At 41.3% G+C, this 26,479-nt stretch overlaps 1 pseudogene; it reads right to left on the reverse strand.

Moving 5' to 3' along the window:
- Window positions 1-2,330: 2,330 nt before the first annotated feature.
- Window positions 2,331-3,415, reverse strand: LOC101105094 (ribose-phosphate pyrophosphokinase 1-like; annotated as a pseudogene).
- Between the last annotated feature and the right edge of the window lie 23,064 nt (window positions 3,416-26,479).

The following is a 26,479-nucleotide window of genomic DNA, read 5'->3' on the forward strand; positions in this document are numbered from 1 at the left end:
AGTTAATTCTTATCACATACTTGTGGTTTGGCACCATATCCAAGAGCTTGGAGACAAATAGGCAAACGCTCGTGATGCCTGGTTACTATGTAATGTTTCTGAGTCTCTCCCTTCCCTTTCCTAGGACAAGTGTCCCCTCAGGTCTGAAGGTAAATGGCCTGTGAAATGAATAACATGTTCTGACTCAGTCAGTCCAATGGTTCACAAGCTTGATTGGATGCTTGCTTATGCCTTTATATTACACTTAGCACTAGAAGGAGTGGGTTAAGAGCTTAAAGTAAACACAGTTTTCCCTCTTCAATCACAAGACATTTAATTCTCCCAAAACCCTCTTGATAAAAAAAAACACACAAATTGGAATCTTAAAGTTCAAAGAACCTTGTGTGCAGTCGCTCAGTCACTTCTGACTCTTTGCGACCCTATGGACTGCAGCCCACCAGGCTTCTCTGTCCAAGGGATTTCCCAGGCAAGAATACTGGAGAGGGTTGCCATTTCCTTCTCCAGGGGATCTTTCTGACCCAGGGATCAAACCCACATTTCCTGCATCTCCTGTATTTGCAGGCAGATTCTTTTCCACTGAGCCACCCGGGCAGCCCTTCAGCCCTTGATAAAATTCACTGAATTCATTGAATTGTTCAAACAAAGCTTAGAGTTTGAAAAAAACCATTCAAACCCTTAAGATCTGTGTATTGAACTATCTGTAAATTCTACCTTAAAAAAAAAAAAAAGAACAACAACAAACAAATCTTAATGAGATATCACTATGCACTCACCCGAGAGGTTAACACATTTAAAAGACTGACAATACTGAATGTTGCTAAGGATGTAGAACACCTAGAATGCTCATGGTCCAAACACCTGGAATACTTGTCAATATCATCCAAAGATGAGTATGTGCACACTTTATGTCCCATTGATTCCATTCCATAGATACTCAACATTAATGTATGTATATGGTTACAGAGAGCTACACTGGAAAATTCACAGTGGCAACATTAGTTAAAACAATCCAAATGGCCACCATGTAATGAATAAATAAATGGTGGTATGTTCATGAAATTGAAACTCTATACAAGTGAGAATGAGCAAGTTATTGGTACAAAAGGAAAGTCTCTTAAGGCAATGAATGACTGAAGGAAGCAGACACAAAAGAATATATTCTGTATAATTCTCTCTGTATCAGATTTAGAGGCAGAGCAAATCTGTGATATGGAAATGGAGACACTGTTTTCTGTGGGAGAGAAGGGAATGCGAGTGTGGAGAGCATGAGAAGAGGTCTGCATGCTAGACATGTCCTGTTTCTTGATCTGATTGTCGTTTCCAGAGAAGTTCACTTATTGAAGTGTTCTTTTTTTTTTTAGACCCACAATCAAAGAGATAACTTTATTAGTTTCTTCAACAAGAGATAGTAATATCAACTTTTTTAAAACAGAAATCTCAGGTCATTTGAGAGGCCAAACAGATCCAAAGAAGAAAGATGATAAACAGTTAAATTAATCAAAAGGCGCTACACCACCACCTAAAACCTACTACCGCAGTGGTAGTGGGCTAAGGAAGATTAAGCTACAGCAGAATCATCTCATGTTAATGTTACAGATCTTAGAGCAGGAATTGAGTCTGCTTTCCAGAAAACTATGGCACAACAATCACTTGGGACCAAGTGGATATTTGGGCAGGAAAAGAAGATCAGGCCAAATGGAAAGGAATAGGGACAAAAAAGAATCCAAGTGACAGAATCCAAGCAAAGGGTGATGGATCAGGCTTTTTCCTCCCAAGAATCATTTGCTCTATGGTGGGTTGCTTCCCCTCAGGCTCCTGCCCTAGGGCTTCTCCAGCCTTACAGGGGCTCAGCAACCAGATCTGGGTTCAGGTTGCCCTAGGTTCTTGCATAATTTAGTACAGACTTTAGAGAACTTATCATACATTGTGGGGTGGCGGGGGGTGGGGTGGGGTGCTGAAGCATTCACATGCAAAGTAGTCTGAGCTTCCCCAAACATATTTGGACACTCTACACAAAGCTTTCCAAAGTCCGACATCTTGTAGAAGCTGAACAGTTAAAGCTGCAAGGCTCACAAGATCAAAGAAGCCAGGATGAGACAATACAGGTAGAAAATCCCAGCGGCTACTGTCACTCTATATTTCTCTAACGTATTGGGTTGACCAAGAAGTTCATTCAGGTTTTCCCATAAGCTGTTAAGGAACAACCCAAATGAACTTTTTGGCCAACACAATAGTAGTATCACTCATATAACTGATGTGGGATGTAGAGAACTACACTGCAACAAGCTGGGTCTTCTGCTGGATTTTTCATCAAATACCAAAGAAATAAACAAGGGGTGGGGCTCACTTTATTTTTGAAAAGCCTCAGGAGTTATTCTATTATAAAGGGACATGGCTGAACCGATAGGAGACGGATTCTCCATTGTGAGTTCTCCTGATGGCTTCCTCGAGGATCATGGAGATGTCGGTCACCTGTATTTTGGAGCAATGCTTCATCTTATCCTCCTGAGGTATGGTATTGGTGACTACTACTGCTTCAAAGCATGCATCATTAATGCGAGAAACGGCTGGGCCAGGAAAGATTCCATGAGTCAGGACAGCATAAACCCTGGTGGCTCCAGCGGAGAGAAGCTTGTCAGCTGCCTGGCAGATTGCGCCACAAGTGTCAGCCATGTCATCCACGAGGATGGCACACGGTCCTTCACGTCCCCTACGAGCACCATGCGGTCCACTTCATTGGCCTTCTTCCGTTCTTTGTGAATCAAGGCAAAGTCCACATTCAACCGGTCTGCGATGGAAGTCACTCTCTTTGCTCTTCCAGCATCAGGTGAGACAATTGTGCAGTTCCTCCACTCAGAGATGTTCTCCCTTATCCACTTAAGGACCGCTGGCTCTGCATACAAATTGTCGACTGGGATATCAAAAAAGCCCTGAATTTGAGAAGCATGAAGATCCATGGTGATAATATGATCTGCGCCTGCCTGCTACAGATTGAGAGAGTTAGGGTGAGTGCTGAAGAATCGATGCTTTTGAATTATGGTCCTGGAGAAGACTCTTGAGAGTCCTCGGGACATCAGGGCGATGCAACCAGCTTGGCTGAGATTGGAGCCCGGCTCTTATCCTTCTTATCCTGCCGGGCATAAGGGAAGCACAGGATGACTGCAGTAACCCGGCTGGCTGAAGCAATCTTGCAGGCGTTAATCATAATCAAAAGTTCCATGAGATTGTCATTGATTTCACCACAGCCACTCTGACCAATGTAGACATCCTCTCCACAAACACTTTCTCCAATCTCCACACAGGTCTCCTGGTTGCTAAATTTCTTAGTCACCACCTTGCCTGGTTCCAGGCCCAGGTGGTCGGCAATCTTCTGGGATAGGTCCTGGAGGGAGCTGCCGCTGAAGATTTTCGGCATCTTGGCCAACTACCCTAGGCTCTCTTTGCTTAACGATCACTGCTGCTGCCACTGAGACCTGGAGAGACTCAGTACTAAGCACTCACATTTCTACTCCACCATCTTCAGTGTTCTTTGGTGTATGAATATTAGATTGCAATTTTTAAAAAAATTCCCCAAAGTAGTTTGGGATAGTCAATTTGAGAATGAACCTATGGAAGCCTTTAAAAATATGCATTTACTGTATTCCTTCAAAACTAAAAACAATAAACTAAAGATACACTCTGTGATTTTTTTTCTTTCTTATCTATTTCAAGTTAGTAGTTATAGGTACTGTGGTAGGCAGCGTAATGGCCACCCAAAGATGTCCATACCATCATCCCTGGAACTTGTAAATGTTATCGAACACAGCAAAAAGGATTTTATGAAGTGATTGAAATTATTCTGACATTATCTTGGAGTATCCAGATCATCACAATCTAATCACATGACTTCTTGAAAGCAGAGAACCTTCCCAGCTGTAGTCAGTCAGAGATGCCATATTGCTGGCTTTGAGGTGGAGGAAGGGGGCCATAAGCCAAGGAACACGGATGGCCCCTAGGAGCTCGAAAAGCCAGGGAAACAGATTCTCTCTAGAGCCTCTGATACCTATTTTCAAAAATTAATTTTTACTGGAGTATATTTGCTTTACAATGCTGTGTTATTTTCCACTATAAGGCAAAATAAATCACTATAAGTATACACACACACCCCTCTTTTCTGGATTTCCTTCCCACCTAGTTCATCACAGAGCAATGAGCTATACAGCAGGATCTCATTAGTTATCCATCTTATATATAGTATCAATTGTGTGTGTGTACATATATGTCAATCCCTGCTGATACCTTGATTTTAGCCCAGTGAGAGCCATGTCAGAGTCCTGACTTACAGAACTGCAAGGTGATGAATCTGTGCTGTTTTAGCCGAGTCTTTGATAATTTATTACAGCAGAAATAGAAAACTAATAAAGACACTGAGCACATAATTTCCATTTATCATCCCTTGGAAGCTAAAAGCAGGATCTCTGCCCAGGAAAGCTTTAAAGAGAGGATAAATCCATTTTACTTTTTCTCCAAATAAAATACATGCTACAAGAATCTGTGGAGCTTGCTCTTCATTCAAATGAGGGCTTTTATGATATTGTAACTCAAATTGCATGGCTTTCCTTCCCCTGACTAGGGTGTAGAGACCTTCTCACAAATATCTGACAAACATTTCCTGTAGGAAGCACAAGAACAGAGCTTTCCTGTCTCTCTCCCAAATTTATTGACATTTTACTCAATGAACGTATTGAGGTTTTTCACATGCTATCTCTCCTAATATTCAGGGCAATCTGATGTCATAGCTCAAAAGATCCAGTCGGATCTCTGATCAACTAACTGGGCCCTGTTTGTCTTTGTTTAGGTTTCCCCCAAATAGACTCTGAGACAAGGATTCGGATGCAAGCGGTTCATTTGGGGGTGTTTTCAAGAAGAATGATAGGTAAAACCAGGAAAGGAGGAAAGCTAACAATAGATGCTTTCACATGAGGGTTACTGTCAGAGGGAAAGGGGCACAATCCCTCTGGGACTCTAGAGAGACTGTGAACACCCCTCAGAATCATCCCATAGAGAAGAAAAGTATGGGGCTTTTATAGACAGCTCCTTGCCCTCGTTGGCTGACGATTGCTCCCAGGGATGTGACTCCCCAGCACATCTGGCCTCGTTGCACAAGCGGAACACACACTGTGGTCAGACAACCTGCTCAGGCACAGAGAGATGCAGGAAGCAGCTGGCAGATCGAAGGACTGTCTGTTGGAAGCCAGAAGCAGTGACTACATCTGCAATGGTGGGTATGACTTGCTTCAAGCAAAGGTGTGTGTGTGCATGCTCAGCTGTGTCTGACTCTTTGTGACCCCATGGACTGTAGCCCACCAGGTCCCTCTTGTCCATGGGATCTTTCAGGCAAGATTACTGGAGTGGGTGGCCATTTCCTACCCCAGGGGATCTTCCAGACTCAGGGATCAAACCCTCATCTCTCGCATCTCCTGCATTAACAGGCAAATTCTTTACCACTAGCACCACCTGGGAAGCCTTCAGGCAAAGGTGCATGTATATTTAATCGCTCAGTCGTGTCTGACTCTTTGCAACCCCATGGAATATAGCCCTCCAGGCTCCTCTGTCCATGAAGTTCTTCAGGCAAGAATGCTACAGTAGGTTGCCATTTTCTCCACCAGGGGATCTTCCTGAGCTAGGGATCAAACCTGGGTCTCCTGAATTGCAGGCAGATTCTTCACTGTCTGAGCCACCAGGGAAGCCACTAGGGAAGCAAAGGTAGGTAGTGATAAATATGTTATTCTTGACTTTCTCAATCATAGTGGTGTGCTAAACCCAGATCCGTCAGAACTACACTTCACTTGACCTTGGTTAAAAGTAGCAGTTTCCATCAGAGAGCAGATAAATTAATGCAGCCACTTTCTGGGGTTTCTCTGAGAATTTCAGTGACTTCTTGGTCAATTCCGATTTCCAGTTTGGTGACAAGTTTCCAGCTTGCTCATGTGTTTTCCCCTTGTCCCTCTCTCTCTCTGTCCTAATAGCCCACTCTGGAAGGAGCAGAAAGTGAGCAACCTTCTTTCCGTTCTCCTGGGTTTCCACGTCCGGCCTGCCGTGCTGTCTGCTCAGTCTAACTCTCTGCAACAGGGAAGCACGGGGCTTCCCCAGTGGTGTGCTGGATGTTCTCTGGCACCAACACACACTTCCAGGCAGCCTGCTGCTGACTAGCCTCCAGGACACAGCAGCAGTCCCTTTCTAGCCATTCTGGGTACTCACTAACAGCCTCCTGGATTTCCTGGCAGCCTTGAAGGTACTAACGACTTCACAGTTGCTTCTCAGCCCTGCTTGGAACCCACAGAAGTATCCAGATTTCCTCCCACTCCCTTGGGGAGCAGAGGATATCAAGAATGCTGTAAGCAATCCCCTCCCTGGGCATCTATCTGGATAGAACTATAGTTTACAAAGGTACATGCACCTATATGTTTATGGCAGGATAATTCACAACAGCCAAGACGTGGAAACCAGCTAGATGCCTGCTGACAGATGAATGGATAAAGAGGCTGTGGTGCATACATACACTGGCATACCACTCAGCTGTAAAAAATGTGAAATAATGCCATTTGCAGCAACATGAACGGACCTAAGCAGCAGTCCCTAACCTTTTTGGTACCAGGGACCTGTGTCGTGGAAGACAATTTTTCCTCAGACTCAGGCTGGGGATGGTTTTGGGGTGATTCAAGCATTTTACATTTATTGCACACTGTATTTCTATTATTATTACATCAGCTCCACCTGAGGTCATCAGGCATTAGATCCCAGTGTTTGGAGACCCCTGATATAGAGATTTATTCTGCCTTATTGACTATGCCAAAGCCTTTGACTGTGTGGATCACAATAAACTGTGGAAAATTCTGAAAGAGATGGGAATACCAGACCACCAGACCTGCCTCTTGAAAAATCTGTATGCAGGTCAGGAAGCAACAGTTAGAACTGGACACAGACCCACAGACTGGTTCCAAATAGGAAAAGGAGTACATCAAGGCTGTATTTTGTCACCGTGCTTATTTAACTTATATGAAGAGTACATCATGAGAAACACTGGGCTGGAGGAAGCACAGGCTGGAATCAAGATTGCCGGGAGAAATATCAATAACCTCAGATATGCAGATGACACCACCGTTATGGCAGAAAGTGAAGAGGAACTCAAAAGCCTCTTGATGAAAGTGAAAGAGGAGAGTGAAAAATTTGGCTTAAAGCTCAACATTCAGAAAACGAAGATAATGGCATCTGGTCCCATCACTTCATGGCAAATAGATGGAGAAACAGTGGAAACAGTGGCAGACTATTTTGGGGGGCTACAAAATCACTGCAGATGGTGGCTGCAGCCATGAAATTAAAAGACACTTACTCCTTGGAAGGAAAGTTATGACCAACGTAGAGAGCATATTCAAAAGCAGAGACATTACTTTACCAACAAAGCTCCGTCTAGTCAAGGCTATGGTTTTTCCAGTAGTCATGTATGGATGTGAGAGTTGGACTATAAAGAAAACTGAGGGCCGAAGAATTGATGCTTTTGAACTGTGGTGTTGGAGAAGACTCTTGAGAGTCCCTTGGACTTCAAGGAGATCCAACCAGTCCTTCCTAAAGGCGATCAGTCCTGGGTGTTCATTGGAAGGACTGATGGTGAAGCTGAAACTCCAATACTTTGGCAACTTGATGCAAAGAGCTGACTCATTGCCCTGATGCTGGGCAAGACTGAGGGCAGAAGGAGAATGGGATGAGGACAGAGGATGCGATGGTTGGATGGCAACACTGACTCAATGGACATGAGTTCGAGTAAACGCCAGAGTTGGTGATGGACAGGGAGGCCTGGCGTGCTGCGGTTCATGGGGTTGCAAAGCATCAGACACGACTGAGCACCTGAACTGATTGACTGACTGAACTAGAGATTATGGGAGTAAGTGAAGAAAGTTAGGGAAAGACAAATGTCATATGATACGGTTTAAATGTGGAATCTAAACTATGGTTCAGATGAACTAATCTGTAAAGCAGAAACAGACCGACTTACAGAGAAAACAGACTTTCCGTTGCCAAGGGGGTTGGGAAGGTTTGGGAGTTTGGAATGGGAGTTTGAGGTTAGCAAATGCAAATAAAGTATATATAGGATGGATAAACAGCAAGGTCCTACTGTATAGCCCAGGGAACTATATTCAATACCCTATAATAAAACATAATGGAAAAGAATATGACAAAGAATGCATATAAATATATATATGTATGCCTAACTAAACCACTTTGCTCTGCAGTAGAAATTAACACAACATTGTAAATCAGCTCTACCTCCACTTCAATAAAAGATTTTATTTTTAGAAAGCGAGCTGTGAGGTGTCCTCTGGCCGCCTGCCTTCACCCCTTCCTCCTGCTCTCCCAGCTCCTTGTCGCATCTGCCATTCAAAGAGGACTCCAGACGCCCCGTCTCCCTTGGAGAAAGTTGACCTGTCTCTCCTCACACATACAAAGTCTCTTTTCTCATCTATTTCCCTATGCACGCCTTACATTTGCACATTCATGCCACTCCCTCTGCCTGAAACCTTCTTTCCCCATCTTATCTCCTGATCCTCTCCCATTCATGTTCCAAGTCTCTTTCAAATCCTGCCTTTGATGTGTGGTTTTCCATGACTTGGCAAAATCAGCTGCTCCCTGATCTATGCTCCCTGGTTTTCCCGAACTAGCCCCCACACCCCCCCCACCCCAACCCCCACATACACACCCTTATTGGGCTAGAGCTCTTGATGTGTCTCTCTTGCCCATGATTCTTTGAAGGTTCTGATTAAGTCAAATTCATCTTTATTTCCTAAGAGCCAGGAACAGTGATTGGCCTATTTAGGCAATCATTAATTTGAAGGAAATCTAATTGAACTGCGTCTAATAGACCCATCTCAGAGGTTCGTTATTACTAGAACTCTTTGATACAGGATAAATGGGCTTCATGTATATAAAATCCATCTTATTTCAACCATCAGAGAGGTAACAAAATAAAACTTTATTAAAATGTTGTCCTATAACATGGTTGTGGAGTTTTATTTTTAAACTAAAAATGAAATAAACTTGAAATAAGCTTATCTTAATGATCTAAGTTTTAAAAATCCACATTTTGACATCATTTGATATATATTCAGTCTGGTTCCCTATGCCCACAGAAGCCTGACAATGAGAACTGAGGCTGTAGAAGATCTAAAGGAGCAATCAGTGATTAGATTATCACAGCTCTGCTTTATTAAATGCACTGAACTTATTAATACATGAGCTAATGAAGGAACTTGATGTCCAAGGAACAGCAATACAGGAAAGCAGGACTAAAATCATCATTGCAGCTGCCAAAGAGCTGGGTCTAAGCACACAGTGGAACAGCTGTATGAGAAGAAACAGGATCCACCAAGATGCTGTAAAATTACTTTAGATTATTTTAAATTCGCTGGTGGTTCAGATGGTAGAGAATCCACCTGCGGTGCAGGAGACCTGGCTTTGATCCTGGATTGGGAAGTTCCCCTAGAGGAGGGCATGGCAACCCACTCCAGTGTTGTCGCCTGGAGAATCCCATGGGCAGAGGAGCCCGGGGGGCTGCAGGCCATAGAGTCAGGCACGAGGGAGAGACTAAGCACAATGTGGAAACATGGCAAGGAGCAATGTGACCATAAAGAGGTGAGCGGTGGGGGATCCAGAACTCACTCTTCCTAGATAAGCAGGTAAGAGCAGATCGCTGCACAGTCTGAACTCAGAGCTCCCTGATGACACAATTGCAAAATATGGGGCCAGCCAGCGCCTGGGGACCTGAGTCAGCTCTCCCTGATTCCAAGGCCCTGGGCGCACTCACACCTGTTGATTCTCTTTCGCCTTAGGAATGATATCAGGAACCTCAACTTCCCCAAGAGGGTACACTTGTTCCTTAAAGTCAGGTGATTGCACTTCCAATCCTGGGAATATTGAATTGAATAGGGGCATGATAAAGAAAATCAACCCATAGTATTAATTCTTGTCTATTAAGATTAGGAATAATCTATGTGTGTGAATGAGCTAAAGAATCTATAATCATTAAGTTAGTATACATAATAGAATATTAAGTGTTTTATAGACAGTTTTAAGACATTGAGAAGAACTTGATTTGCCATATAAGTATATTTTAAATGTGTTAAAATTATATCATTCATGTTTGTGCTTGGCTAGGTTTTGCTTGCTTAGGCTAAAAGTTTCCCCAATAGCCATTGAAAGTATTCAAAATAAAATAAAAGTGTTTTATGTTTTAAATTTTAAAGGTATTAAATTAAGTTTTAAATGTTTGAAGATAGTGCTTTACTAAAGTTTGTAAATGGCATTGTTCCTTTGACAATTTAGCCTACTCAGCATACATCAATCACATATTATTCAATTCAGTTCTGAATAATCTCTGTTTGTTTCCAAAGCAATCCATTCAATATCACAGTGATCCAAGTCTATGCCCCAACCAGTAACACTGAAGAAGCTGAAGTTGAACAGTGCTATGAAGACCTACAAGACCTTTTAGAACTAACACCCAAAAAAGATGTCTTTTTCATTAAGGGGACTGGAATGCAAAAGTAGGAAGTCAAGAAACACCCGGAATAACAGGCATATTTGGCCTTGGAATATGGAATGAAGCAGGGCAAGAATAATAGAGCTTTGCCAAGAAAATGCACTGGTCATAGCAAACACCTTCTTCCAACAACACAAGAGAAGACTCTACACATGGACATCACCCAGTGGTCAACACCGAAATCAGACTGATTATATTCTCTGCAGCCAAAGATGGAGAAGCTCTATACAGTCAACAAAAACAAGACCAGGAGCTGACTGTGGCTCAGATCATGAACTCCTGATTGCCAAATTCAGACTTAAATCGAAGAAAGTAAGGAAAACTGCTAGACCATTCAGGTATGACCTGAAGTGAGAAATAGATTTAAGGGCCTAGATCTGATAGATAAAGTGCCTGATGAACTATGGACTGAGGTCCATGACATTGTACAGGAGACAGGGATCAAGACAATCCCTATGGAAAAGAAATGCAAAAAGCAAAATGGCTGTCTGGGGAGGCCTTACAAACAGCTGTGGAAAGAAGAGAAGCGAAAAGCAAAGGAGAAAAGGAAAGATATAAACATCTGAATGCAGAGTTCCAAAGAATAGCAAGGAGAGATAAGAAAGCCTTCCTCAGTGATCCGTGCAAAGAAATAGGGGAAAACAACAGAATGGGAAAGACTAGAGATCTCTTCAAGAAAATTAGAGAAACCAAGGGAACATTTCATGCAAAGATGGGCTCAATAAAGGACAGAAATGGTATGGACCTAACAGAAGCAGAAGATATTAAGAAGAGGTGGTAAGAAGACACAGAAGAACTGTACAAAAAATATCTTTATGACCCAGATAATCATGTTGGTGTGATCACGCACCTCGGGCCAGACATCCTAGAATGTGAAGTCAAGTGGGCTTTAGAAAGCATCACTACGAACAAAGCTAGTGGAGGTGATGGAATTCCAGTTGAGCTATTTCACATCCTGAAAGATGATGCTGTGAAAGTGCTGCACTCAATATGCCAGCAAATTTGGAAAACTCAGCAGTGGCCACAGGACTGAAAAAGGTCACTTTTCATTCCAATCCCAAAGAAAGGCAATGCTAAAGAATGTTCAAACTACCACACAATTGCACTACTCTCACATGCTAGTAAAGTAATGTTCAAAATTCTCCAAGCCAGGCTTCAGCAATACGTTAACCGTTAAACTTCCTGATGTTCAAGCTGGTTTTAGAAAAGGCAGAGGAATCAGAGATCAAGTTGCCAACATCCACTGGATCATGGAAAAGCAAGAGAGTTCCAGGAAAACATCTATTTCTGCTTTATTGATTATGCCAAAGCCTTTGACTGTGTGGATCACAAAAAACTGTGGAAAATTCTTCAAAAGATGAGACTGCCAGACCACCTGACCTGCCTCTTGAGAAATTTGCATGCAGGTCAGGAAGCAACAGTTAGAACTGGACATGGAACAACAGACTGGTTCTAAATAGGAAAAGGAGTACGTCAAAGCTGTATATTGTCACCCTGCTTATTTAACTTATATGCAGAGTACATCATGAGAAACGCTGGACTGGAAGAATCACAAGCTGGAATCAAGATTGCCAAGAGAAATATCAATAACCTCAGATATGCAGGTGACATCACCCTTATGGTCGAAAGTGAAGAGGAACTAAAAAGCCTCTTGATGAAAGTGAAAGAGGAGAGTGAAAAAGTTGGCTTAAAGCTTAACATTCAGAAAACGAAGATCATGGCATCCAGTCCCATCACTTCATGGCAAATAGATGGGGAAACAGTGGAAACAGTGTCAGACTTTATTTTTTTGTGCTCCAAAATCACTGCAGATGGTGAATGCAGCCATGAAATTAAAAGACACTTACTCCTTGGAAGAAAAGTTATGACCAACCTAGATAGCATGTTGAAGGGTAGAGACATTACTTTGCCAACAAAGGTCCGTCTAGTCAAGGCTATGGTTTTTCCTGTGGTCATGTATGGATGTGAGAGTTGGTCTGCGAAGAAAGCTGAGCACCGAAGTATTGATGCTTTTGAACTGTGGTGTTGGGGAGGACTCTTGAGAGTCCCTTGGACTGCAAGGAGATGCAACCAGTCCATTCTGAAGGAAATCAGCCCTGGGATTTCTTTGGAAGGAATGATGCTAAATCTGAAATTCCAGTACTTTGGCCACCTCATGCAGAGTTGACTCATTGGAAAAGACTTTGATGCTGGAAGGGATTGGGGGTAGGAGGAGAAGGGGATGACAGAGAATGAGATGGCTGGATGGCATCACTGACTCGATGGACATGAGTCCGAGTGAACTCCGGGAGTTGGTGATGGGCAGGGAGGCCTGGCGTGCTGCGATTCATGGGGTCCAGAGTCAGACACGACTGAGCGACTAAACTGAACTGAATTGAGTGGTCAGAAAGGCTAAATAAAATAGTTTGCTATTATTTGGCCAATTCAATCAAATTTCCCCAATCATAAAAATTTCTGTTACATCTTTATTTGGTGGTTGATGATTTTCAGGATAACAGTTGATGGAGAGACGTCCTATCTGAGAGTCACTCTGCACCCAGAAATTCTAGAATTCAAAACATACTTCTGTGGCTTTAGAGAAGTCCCGTAGCATGTTGGAATTTTATTTTTTGCATCAGTATCATCCTCTATTATAAAATTAAAGACCAAATCACTGAGAATTAATGGATTACCAGATACCATATACTTCTGACCATTTGTTTTGTTTGTTTCCTCCATTTTCTACCAACTTTCCATTTCTCAATAGCTCCCAGAACTTTTTCAGAACACACTACTAAGCCTCTGAACACCCCTTTCTTGCCTACCCTTAGAAGCTTGCAAATGGACCAAAAAAAAAAAAAAAAAGTCCCTTTAGGAAATACCACAAGGCCATCAATTAAGTACTTAGATTTTTGCCTTTAATACACTAATGGGCAGGTTTACTTTAGTCTTCAGTTAAGAGATCTCTTGAATAGAAGATATGCAAGGTGCTGCTAACTGCTTCCTTGTGAGGGTAGAAATTATAACTGTCTTGTTCATTGTTGTATGAAAAGGCTTAGCAAATGGCCCAATATACAGTAGTTATTCAAACATTCGTTGAGTTTACTGGTTGATCTAAAGCAAATCTAGTTATTTATACTCAATATTTAGTTTGTGTTTTAGTGATTGATTCTTTAACCCATTTGTGTTGCTTTAACAAAATACTATAAATTAAGTGCCCCATTAAACAACAGAAATTTATTTCTCTCAGTTCTGGAGGCTGAGAAGTCAAAGATCAAGGCACCAGAAGACTTGGTGTCTGGTGAGAGTTTGCACACTAGACAGCCACCTTTCTGATGTAACACCTCAGGGCTGAAGGACCAAGGGACATTCCTGGGCTTCTTATAAGGGCACTAATCCCACCACAAGGGTTCCGCCCTTCTGACATAATCATCTCGCAACAGCCTCACCAGCTAATAGTTTCTCCTCTGGGAATCTGAATTTTAACATGTTGATTTAGGGAGCATCAGTTCAGTTCAGTTGAGTCGCTCAGTCGTGTCTGACTCTTTGAGACCCCATGAATCACAGCAAGCCAGGCCTCCCTGTCCGTCACCAACTCCTGGAGTTCACTCAGATTCACGACCATCGAGTCAGTGATGCCATCCAGCCATCTCATTCTCTGTCGTCCCCTTCTCCTCCTACCCCCAATCCCTTCCCGCATCAAAGTCTTTTCCAATGAGTCAACTCTTTGCATGAGGTGGCCAAAGTACTGGAGTTTCAGATTTAGCATCATTCCTTCCAAAGAAATCCCAGGGCTGATCTCTTTCAGAATGGACTGGTTGCATCCCCTTGCAATCCAAGGGAGCTCAAGAGTCTTCTCCAGCACCACAGTTCAAAAGCATCAGTTCTTCGGCACTCAGCCTTCTTCACAGTCCAACTCTCACATCCATACATGACCACAGGAAAAACCATAGCCTTGACTAGACGGACCTCAGTTGGCTAAGTAATGTCTCTGCTTTTGAATATGCTATCTTGGTTGGTCATAACTTTTCTTCCAAGGTAAGTGCCTTTTAATTTCATGGCTTCAGTCACCATCTGCAGTGATTTTGGAGCACAAAAAAATAAAGTCTGACACTGTTTCCACTGTTTCCCCATCTATTTGCCATGAAGTGATGGGACCGGATGCCATGATCTTCGTTTTCTGAATGTTGAGCTTTAAGCCAACTTTTTCACTCTCCTCTTTCACTTTCATCAAGAGGCTTTTAGTTCCTCTTCATTTTCTGCCATAAGGGTGATGTCATCTGCCTATCTGAGTTATTGATATTTCTCCCGGCAATCTTGATTTCCACTTATGTTTCTTCCAGTCTGGCATTTCTCGTGATGTACTCTGCATATAAGTTAAATAAGCAAGGTGACAATATACACCCTTGATGTACTCCTTTTCCTATTTGGAACCAGTCTGTTGTTCCATGTCCAGTTCTAACTGTTGCTTCCTGACCTGCATACAGGTTTCTCAAGAGGCAGGTCAGGTGATCTTGTATTCCCATCTCTCTAAGAATTTTCCACAATTTATTGTGATCAACGCAGTCAAAGGCTTTGGCATAGTCAATGAAGCAGAAATAGATGTTTTTCTGGAACTCTCTTGCTTTTTCCATGATCCAGTGGATGTTGGCAACTTGATCTCTAATTCCTCTGCCTTTTCTAAAACTAGCTTGAACATCAGGAAGTTCACGGTTCATGTATTGCTGAAGCCTGGCTTGGAGAATTTTGAGCATTAGTTTACTAGCATGTGAGATGAGTGCAATTGTGCAGTAGTTTGAGCATTCTTTTGCATTGCCTTTCTTTGGGATTGGAATGAAAAGTGACCTTTTCCAGTCCTGTGGCCCCTGCTGAGTTTTCCAAATGTGCTGGCATATTGAGTGCAGCACTTTCACAGCATCATCTTTCAGGATTTGAAATAGCTCAACTGGAATGCCATCACCTCCACTAGCTTTGTTCGTAGTGATGCTTTCTAAAGCCCACTTGACTTCACATTCCAGGATGTCTGGCTCTAGATGACTGATCACACCATCATGATTATCCAGGTCATGAAGATCTTTTTGTACAGTTCTTCTGTGTATTCTTGCCACCTCTTCTTAATATCTTCTGCTTCTGTTAGGTCCATACCATTTCTGTCCTTTATTGAGCCCATCTTTGCATGAAATGTTCCCTTGGTATCTCTAATTTTCTTGAAGAGATCTCTAGTCTTTCCCATTCTGTTGTTTTCCTCTTTTTTTTTTTTTTTTTTTTTTGCATGGATCACTGAGGAAGGCTTTCTTATCTCTTCTTGCTATTCTTTGGAACTCTGCATTCAGATGTTTATATCTTTCCTTTTCTCCTTTGCTTTTCACTTCTCTTCTTTCCACAGCTGTTTGTAAGTCCTCCCCAGACAGCCATTTTGCTTTTTGCATTTCTTTTCCATAGGGATGGTCTTGATCCCTGTCTCCTGTACAATGTCATGGACCTCAGTCCATAGTTCATCAGGCACTTTATCTATCAGATCTAGGCCCTTAAATCTATTTCTCACTTCCACTGTATAATCATAAGGGATTTGATTGAGGTCATACCTGAATGGTCTAGCAGTTTTCCTTACTTTCTTCGATTTAAGTCTGAATTTGGCAATCAGGAGTTCATGATCTGAGCCACAGTCAGCTCCTGGTCTTGTTTTTGTTGACTGTATAGAGCTTCTCCATCTTTGGCTGCAGAGAATATAATCAGTCTGATTTCGGTGTTGACCACTGGGTGATGTCCATGTGTAGAGTCTTCTCTTGTGTTGTTGGAAGAAGGTGTTTGCTATGACCAGTGCATTTTCTTGGCAAAACTTTATTATTCTTGCCCTGCTTCATTCCATATTCCAAGGCCAAATTTGCCTGTTACTCCAGGTGTTTCTTGACTTCCTACTTTTGCATTCAAGTCCCCTATAATGAAAAGAACATCTTTTTTGGGTGTTAGTTCTAAAAGGTCTTGTAGTTCTTCATAGAACCGTTCAACTTCAGCTTCTTCAGCATTACTGGTTGGGGCACAGACTTGGATTACCATGATATTGAATGGTTTGCCTTGGAGATGAACAGAGATCATTCTGTCATTTTTGAGTTGCATCCAAGTACTGCATTTTGGACTCTTTTGTTGACCATGATGGCTACTCCATTTCTTCTAAGGGATTCCTGCCCACAGTAGTAGATATAATGGTCATCTGAGTTAAATTCACTGATTCCAGTCCATTTTAGTTCGCTGATTCCTAGAATGTTGACGTTCAGTCTTGCCATCTCTTGTTTGACCACTTTCAATTTGCCTTGATTCATGGACCTGATATTCCAGGTTCCTATGCAATATTGCTCTTTACAGCATTGGACCTTGCTTCTATCACTAGTCACATCCACAGCTGGGTATTGTTTTTGCTTTGGCTCCATCCCTTCATTCTTTCTGGAGTTATTTCTCCACTGATCTCCAGTAGCGTGTTGGGCACCTACTGACCTGAGGAGTTCCTCTTTCAGTATCCTATCATTTTGCCTTTTCATACTGTTCATGGGGTTCTCAAGGCAAGAAAACTTTAGGGAGCATACAATCATTCAAACCAATAGCAGTAGATATTTTCAAACTCAAAACCACCACTCACTCAGACAGACCTTCACATTTATTTTAAATGGAGATGATATGAAACAATAGCCACACTGACTGTACATATCCAAGGTATCTGATGTTTGAAAGGAATTTCGCATATTCCATCATGGCAAGTTTCAAAAGTGAGAACATGTAGTACATACTGCCTGAAAGTCATTGTGTGATTACCCAAAGTTGGCAGTTGAGATTAGAAAGAAAAAAAGAGAAGCATATTTCAACTGTGGTTTGAAATGTTTTCTTTTTGTTTTTAATTTGCATTAAATATAGTTTTCATTCTGTCTGCCCTCTGAGAGATAAGGATAAGAGGCTTATGGAAGATCCCTGATGGGAGAGACTGACCGTGGGGAAACTGGGCCTTGTTCTGATGGATGGGGCCATGATCACTAAATCTTTAATCCAATTTTCTGTTGATGGGTGGGGCTGTGTTCCTTCCCTGTTGTTTGACCTGAGACCAAACTATGGAGAAGGTAATGAAGGTAATGGCAGCCTCCTTCAAAAGGTCCCATGCACACACTGCTGCGCTCAGTGCCCCTGACCCTGCAGCAGGCCACCGCCAACCCATGACTCCACTGGAGACTCCTGGACACTCACAGGCAAGTCTGGCTCAGTCTCTTGTGGGGTCACTGCTGCTCCTTTCTCCTGGGTCCTGGTGTACACAAGATTTTGTTTGTGCTCTCCTAGAGTCTGTTTCCCCAGTCTTGTGTAAGTTCTGTAATCAAATCCCATTGGCCTCCAAAGTCAAATTCCTTGGGGGTTCTCAATCCCTTTGCCAGATCCCCAGGTTGGAAAATCTGCTGTGGGTCCTAGAAATTTCTTAACAGTGTTCAGAATTTCTTTGGTATAATTGTTCTGCAGCATGTGGGTCATCTGCTCGGCAGCTTTATGGTGGGGTTATTGGTGACCTTCTCCAAGAGGGCTTATACCACAGGCTGTGTGAATAACCAAATGGATCACACAGACCACAACCCTGTCTAACTCAATGAAACTACGAGCCATGCCACGTAGGACTACCCAAGACGAACAGGTCATGCTGGAGAGTTCTGACAGAATGTAGTCCGCTGGAGAAGGAATGGCAAACCACTTCAGTATTCTTGCTTCGAGAACCCCATAAACAGTATGAAAAGGCAAAAATATATGACCCTGAAAGATGAACTCCCCAGGTTGGTAGGTGCCCAGTATGGTACTGGAGAAGAATGGAGAAATGAATCCAGAAAGAATGAAGAGATGGAGCCAAAGGATGTGACTGGTGATAGAAGTGAAGTCTGACTCTGTAAAGAAAAATCTTGCATAGGAACCTGGAATGTTAGGTGCATGAATCAAGGAAAATTAGAAGTGGTCAAACAAGAGATGGCAAGAGTGAACATCGACATTTTAGGAATCAACAAACTTAAATGGGTGAATTTAACTCAGATGACTATTACATCTACTACTATGGGCAAGAATCCCTTAGAAGAAATGGAGTAGCCATCATAGTCACAAGAGAGTCTGAAATGCAATACTTGGGTAATCTCAAAAACTACAGAATGATCTCAGTTCATTTCCAAGGCAAGCCATTCATTATCACAGTAATCCAAGTCTATGCCCCAACCAATAATGCTGAAGAAGCTTAATTTGAGCGGTTCTATGATGACCTATAAGACCTTCTAGAACTAATACCAAAAAAAAAGATGTCCTTTTCACCATAGGGGACTGTAATGCAAAAGTAGGACGTCAAGAGATACCTGGAGTAACAGGCAAATTTGGCCTTGGAGTACAAAACAAAGCAGGTCAAAGGCTAATAGAGTTTTGCCAAGAGAACTCACTGGTCATAGCAAGCACACTCTTCCAACAACACAAGAGAAGACTCTACACATAGACATCACCAATGGTCAACACCGAAATCAGATTGATTATATTCTTTACAGCCAAAGATGGAGAAGCTCTATACAGTCAGCAAAAACAAGACCAGGAGCTGACTATGGCTCAGATCATAAACTCCTTATTGCCAAATTCAGACTTAAATTGAAGAAACTAACCAATAGACCATTCAGGTAGGACCTAAGTGACATAAGGGATTAGATCTAATAGACCAGAGTACCTGAAGAAATACGGACAGAGGTTCGTGACATTGTACAGGAGACAGGGATCAAGACCATCCCCAAGAAAAGGAAATGCAAAAACACAGTTGTCTGAGGAGGCCTTACAAATAACTGAGAAAAGATGAGAAGCTAAAGGCAAAGTAGTAAAGGAAAGATATACCCATTTGAATGCAGAGTTCCAAAGAATAGCAAGGACAGTTAAGAACACCTTCTTCAGTGATCAGTGCAAAGAAATAGAGGAAAAGAGTAGAATGGGAAAGACTAGAGATCACTTCAAGAAAATTAGAGATACCAAAGGAACATTTCATGCAAAGGAGGGCACAATAAAGGACAGAAACAGTATGGACCTCACAGAAGCAGAAGATATTAAGAAGAGGTGGCAAGATTACTCAGAAGAACTATACAAAAATGATCATCATGACCCAGAAACCACAATGGTGTGATCACTCACCTAGAGCCAGACATCCAGGATGCCAAATCAAGTGGGCCTTAGGAAGCATTACTACAAACAAAGCTATCGGAGATGATGGAATTCCAATTGAGCTATTTCAAATCTTAAAAGATGATGCTTTGAAAGTGCTGCACTCAATATGCCAGAACATTTGGAAAGTTCAGAAGAAGCCACAGGACTGTAAAAGGTCAGTTTTCATTACAACCCCAAATAAAGGCAATGCCAAAGAATGTTCAAACTACTGCACAATTGCATTCATCTCACACACTAGCAAAGAAATGCTCAAAATTCTCCAAGCCATGCTTCAACAGTACATGAACCATGAACATCCAGATGTTCAAGCTGGATTTAGAAAAGGCAGAGGAACCAGAGATCAAACTGCCAACATCCATTGGATCATCGATAAAGCAAAAGAATACCAGAAAAAAATCTACTTCTGCTTTATTGACTGCTTTATTGACAGTCTTTGACTGTGTAGATCACAACAAACTGGGGAAAATTCTGAAAGAGATGGGAATACCAGACCAGCTTAATGGCCTCCTGAGAAATCTGTATGCAGGTCAAGAAAGAGCAATTAGAACTGGACATGGAAAGACAGACTGGTTCCATATTGGAAAAGGAGTACATCAAGGCTGTATATTGTCACCCTGCTTATTAAACTTACATGCAGACTGCATCATGTGAAATGCCAGGCTGGATGAAGCTCCAGCTGGAATGGAGATTGCCGGGAGAAATATCAATAACTTCAGATATTCAGATGACACCACCCTTAGGGAAGAAAGTGAAGAACTAAAGAGCCTCTTGGTGAAAGTGAAAGTGGAGAGTGAAAAAGTTGGCTTAAAACTCAACATTCAAAAAATGAAGATCATGGCATGTGGTCCCATCACTTCATGGCTAATAGATGGGGAAACAATGGAAACAGTGAGAGACATTATTTTGGGGGGGTTCCAAAATCACTGCAGATGGTCACTGCAGTCATGAAATTAGAAGATGCTTACTCCTTGGAAGAAAAGTTATGACCAACCTAGATAGCATATTCAAAAGCAGAGACATTACTTTACCAACAAAGGTCCATCTAGCCAAAGCCATAGTTTTTCCAGTAGTCATGTATGGATGTGAGAATTGGACTATGAAGAAAGCTGAGGGCTGAAGAATTAATGCTTTTGAACTGTGGTGTTGGACAAGACTCTTGAGAGTTCCTTGGGCTGCAAGGAGATCCAACCAGTCAATCCTAAAGTAAATCAGTCCTGAATATTCATTAGAAGGACTGATGCTGAAGTTCCAATACTTTGGCCACGTGATCAGAAGAACTGACTCATTGGAAAATACCCTGATGCTGGGAAAGATTAAAGCCGGGAGGAGAAAGGAATGACAGAGGATCAGATGGTTCGATGGCATCACTGACTCACTGGACATGAGTTTGAGTAAGCTCTGGGTGTTGGTGATGGACAGGGAAGCCTGATGTGATGCAATCTATGGGGTCACAGTCAGACACGACTGAGTGACTGAACTGAGCTGAACTGGAAATATAGTTGAGTTACAATGTTGTCTTAGTTTAAGGTGGAGAGCAAAGAGATTCTGTTGTACATATGTATGAATAAAAATGTAAACATTCTTTTCTTTACTTTCTCTTCTATTGTAGGTTATTATAAGATATTGAATAGAGTTCCCTGTGCTACACTACAGATCCCTGTTATTTATCTATTTTATATAGCATCATCATCATACAGTCGCTCAATCTTGTCTGATTCTGTGACCCCACGATCTGCCAGATTCTTCTGTCCATGGGGTTCTCCAGGCAAGAATACTGGAATGGGTTGCCAGTTCTTTCTCAGAAGTCTGTATATGTCAGTTCCAAATTCCTAACTTGTCCCTCCTGGCTTCCCCTTGACATGTTTTCTTTCTTTTTTTTTTTTTTTTACTTTATTTTATTTTTTTAATTTTAAAATCTTTAATTCTTACAGGCGTTCCCAAACATGAACCCCCTCCCACCTCCCTCCCCATAACATCTCTGTGGGTCATCCCCATGCACCAGCTGCAAGCATGCTGTATCCTGCATCAGACATAGACTGGCGATTCAATTCTTACATGATAGTATACATGTTAGAATGCCATTCTCCCAAATCATCCCACCCTCTCCCTCTGAGTCCAAAAGTCCGTTATACACATCTGTGTCTTTTTCCTATCTTGCATACAGGGTCGTCATTGCCATCTTTCTAAATTCCATATATATGTGTTAGTATACTGTATTGGTGTTTTTCTTAATTTTCCACAACTGAACCAGGAAGAAATAGAAAATCTTAACAGACCCATCACAAGCACGGAAATTGAAACTGTAATCAGAAATCTTCCAGCAAACAAAAGCCCAGGTCCAGACGGCTTCACAGCTGAATTCTACCAAAATTTCGAGAAGAGCTAACACCTATCCTACTCAAACTCTTCCAGAAAATTGCAGAGGAAGGTAAACTTCCAAGCTCATTCTATGAGGCCACCATCACCCTAATACCAAAACCTGACAAAGATGTCACAAAAAAAGAAAACTACAGGCCAATATCACTGATGAACATAGATGCAAAAATCCTCAACAAAATTCTAGCAATCAGAATCCAACAACACGTTAAAAAGATCATACACCATGACCAAGTGGGCTTTATCCCAGGGATGCAAGGATTCTTCAATATCCGCAAATCAATCAATGTAATTCACCACATTAACAAATTGAAAAATAAAAACCATATGATTATCTCAATAGATGCAGAGAAGGCCTTTGACAAAATTCAACATCCATTTATGATAAAAACTCTCCAGAAAGCAGGAATAGAAGGAACATACCTCAACATAATAAAAGCTATATATGGCAAACCCACAGCAAACATTATCCTCAATGGTGAAAAATTGAAAGCTTTTCCCCTAAAGTCAGGAACAAGACAAGGATGTCCACTTTCACCGCTACTATTCAACATAGTTCTGGAAGTTTTGGCCACAGCAATCAGAGCAGAAAAAGAAATAAAAGGAATCCAAATTGGAAAAGAAGAAGTAAAACTCTCACTGTTTGCAGATGACATGATCCTCTACATGGAAAACCCTAAAGACTCCACCAGAAAATTACTAGAGACTAATCAATGAATATAGTAAAGTTGCAGGATATAAAATCAACACACAGAAATCCCTTGCATTCCTATACACGAATAATGAGAAAGTAGAAAAAGAAATTAAGGAAACAATTCCATTCACCATTGCAACGAAAACAATAAAATACTTAGGAATATATCTACCTAAAGAAACTAAAGACCTATATATAGAAACTATAAAACACTGATGAAAGAAATCAAAGAGGACACTAATAGATGGAGAAATATACCATGTTCATGGATTGGAAGAATCAATATAGTGAAAATGAGTATACTACCCAAAAGCAATTTACAAATTCAATGCAATCCCTATCAAGCTACCAGCCACATTTTTCACAGAACTAGAACAAATCATTTCAAGATTTGTATGGAAATACAAAAACCTCGAATAGCCAAAGCAATCTTGAGAAAGAAGAATGGAACTGGAGGAATCAACTTGCCTGACTTCAGGCTCTACTACAAAGCCACAGTCATCAAGACAGTATGGTACTGGCACAAAGACAGACATATAGATCAATGGAACAAAATAGAAATCCCAGAGATAAATCCACACACATATGGACACCTTATCTTTGACAAAGGAGGCAAGAATATACAATGGAGTAAAGACAATCTCTTTAACAAGTGGTGCTGGGAAAACTGGTCAACCACTTGTAAAAGAATGAAACTAGATCACTTTCTAACACCGCACACAAAAATAAACTCAAAATGGATTAAAGATCTAAATGTAAGATCAGAAACTATAAAACTCCTAGAGGAGAACATAGGCAAAACACTCTCAGACATAAATCACAGCAGGATCCTCTATGATCCACCTCCCAGAATTCTGGAAATAAAAGCAAAAATAAACAAATGGGATCTAATTAAAATTAAAAGCTTCTGCACAACAAAGGAAAATATAAGCAAGGTGAAAAGACAGCCTTCTGAATGGGAGAAAATAATAGCAAATGAAGCAACTGACAAACAACTAATCTCAAAAATATACAAGCAACTTCTGCAGCTCAACTCCAGAAAATAAACGACCCAATCAAAAAATGGGCCAAAGAACTAAATAGACATTTCTCCAAAGAAGACATACAGATGGCTAACAAACACATGAAAAGATGCTCAACATCACTCATTATTAGAGAAATGCAAATCAAAACCACAATGAGGTACCACTTCACACCAGTCAGAATGGCTGCGATCCGAAAATCTGCAAGCAATAAATGCTGGAGAGGGTGTGGAGAAAGGAACCCTCCTACACTGTTGGTGGGAATGCAAACTAGTACAGCCACTATGGAAAACAGTGTGAGATTCCTTAAAAAATTGCAAATAGAACTACCTTATGACCCAGCAATCCCACTTCTGGGCATACACACCGAGGAAACCAGAATTGAAAGAGACACATGGACCCCAATGTTCATCGCAGCACTGTTTATAATAGCCAGGACATGGAAACAACCTAGATGTCCATCAGCAGATGAATGGATAAGAAAGCTGTGGTACATATACACAATGGAGTATTACTCAGCCGTTAAAAAGAATTCATTTGAATCAGTTCTGATGAGATGGATGAAACTGGAGCCGATTATACAGAGTGAAGTAAGCCAGAAAGAAAAACACCAATACAGTATACTAACACATATATATGGAATTTAGGAAGATGGCAATGACGACCCTGTATGCAAGACAGGGTAAGAGACACAGATGTGTATAACGGACTTTTGGACTCTGAGGGAGAGGGAGAGGGTGGGATGATTTGGGAGAATGACATTCTAACATGTATACTATCATGTGAATTGAATCGCCAGTCTATGTCTGACGCAGGATGCAGCATGCTTGGGGCTGGTGCATGGGGATGACCCAGAAAGATGTTATGGGGAGGGAGGTGGAGGGGGTTCATGTTTGGGAATGCATGTAAGAATTAAAGATTTTAAAATTTAAAAAATAAAAACTAAAAAAAAAAACAAAAACAAACAAACAAAAAAAAAACTCTCCAGAAAGCAGGAATAGAAGGAACATACCTCAACATAATAAAAGCTATATATGGCAAACCCACAGCAAACATTATCCTCAATGGTGAAAAATTGAAAGCTTTTCCCCTAAAGTCAGGAACAAGACAAGGATGTCCACTTTCACCGCTACTATTCAACATAGTTCTGGAAGTTTTGGCCACAGCAATCAGAGCAGAAAAAGAAATAAAAGGAATCCAAATTGGAAAAGAAGAAGTAAAACTCTGTTTGCAGATGACATGATCCTCTACATGGAAAACCCTAAAGACTCCACCAGAAAATTACTAGAGATCATCAATGAATATAGTAAAGTTGCAGGATATAAAATCAACACACAGAAATCCCTTGCATTCCTATACACTAATAATGAGAAAGTAGAAAAAGAAATTAAGGAAACAATTCCATTCACCATTGCAACGAAAACAATAAAATACTTAGGAATATATCTACCTAAAGAAACTAAAGACCTATATATAGAAAACTATAAAACACTGATGAAAGAAATCAAAGAGGACACTAATAGATGGAGAAATATACCATGTTCATGGATCGGAAGAATCAATATAGTGAAAATGAGTATACTACCCAAAGCAATTTACAAATTCAATGCAATCCCTATCAAGCTACCAGCCATATTTTTCACAGAACTAGAACAAATAATTTCAAGATTTGTATGGAAATACAAAAAACCTCGAATAGCCAAAGCAATCTCGAGAAAGAAGAATGGAACTGGAGGAATCAACTTGCCTGACTTCAGGCTCTACTACAAAGCCACAGTCATCAAAACAGTATGGTACTGGCACAAAGACAGACATATAGATCAGTGGAACAAAATAGAAAGCCCAGAGATAAATCCACACACATATGGACACCTTATCTTTGACAAAGGAGGCAAGAATATGCAATGGAGTAAAGACATGTTTTCTTTCTATGTGTTTTTCGCACCCTTGTCAAAAAGAAAGAAAGAAACATGTGAAGAAAAAGAGGAGAAAGAAGGATGGGGGAAGGAAAACACAGGAAATTCAAAAAGAACAGGGATGGAGAGGAAGATGGAAAAAATCTGAAAGGGTGGAAGCATCTAAGGTTCAGAAGTTTCACATCAAAATCCTTCACTCAGAAATAATTTTGTAGGGTCAACAGAGCTCTGTTAAAATAACACCATGTACTTAATGTGTCTTTCTAAGGTGAGGCAGTCCGACTAGCAGTTACCAGCACTCCTTCTTCCTTTGTCTTCTCTCTTTTATATAAATCTAGAAGGAAATAAGCCAACACAGATTTAGCTCCCAAATCTTAGTGGAGCAACCATAGAAGACAGGAGTCCTTTTTGAAGACAGAGGCTGGGAGAAATGCAATAAAAATTCTGATCCTGAGACCTGAAAGGGAGGGCACACTTAGTACTTTTAAAAATATATTTACTTATGATTGGAGGATTAATTGCTTTACAATATTGCATGGGTTTCTTCCATCCATCAACACGCATCAGCCATAAGTATACGCATGTCTCATCCCTCTTGAACTTCCCTTTCATGTCCCACCCCGTCCCACCTCTCCAGGTCATCACGGGGCTCTGGTTTGAGTTTCCTGAGTCATTCATCAAATTCCCACTGGCGATCTATTTCACATGCTCTGGTATT

The sequence above is a fragment of the Ovis aries genome, chromosome 13, assembly GCF_016772045.2.
Source record: "Ovis aries strain OAR_USU_Benz2616 breed Rambouillet chromosome 13, ARS-UI_Ramb_v3.0, whole genome shotgun sequence".
In the NCBI taxonomy this organism is placed as follows: domain Eukaryota; kingdom Metazoa; phylum Chordata; class Mammalia; order Artiodactyla; family Bovidae; genus Ovis; species Ovis aries.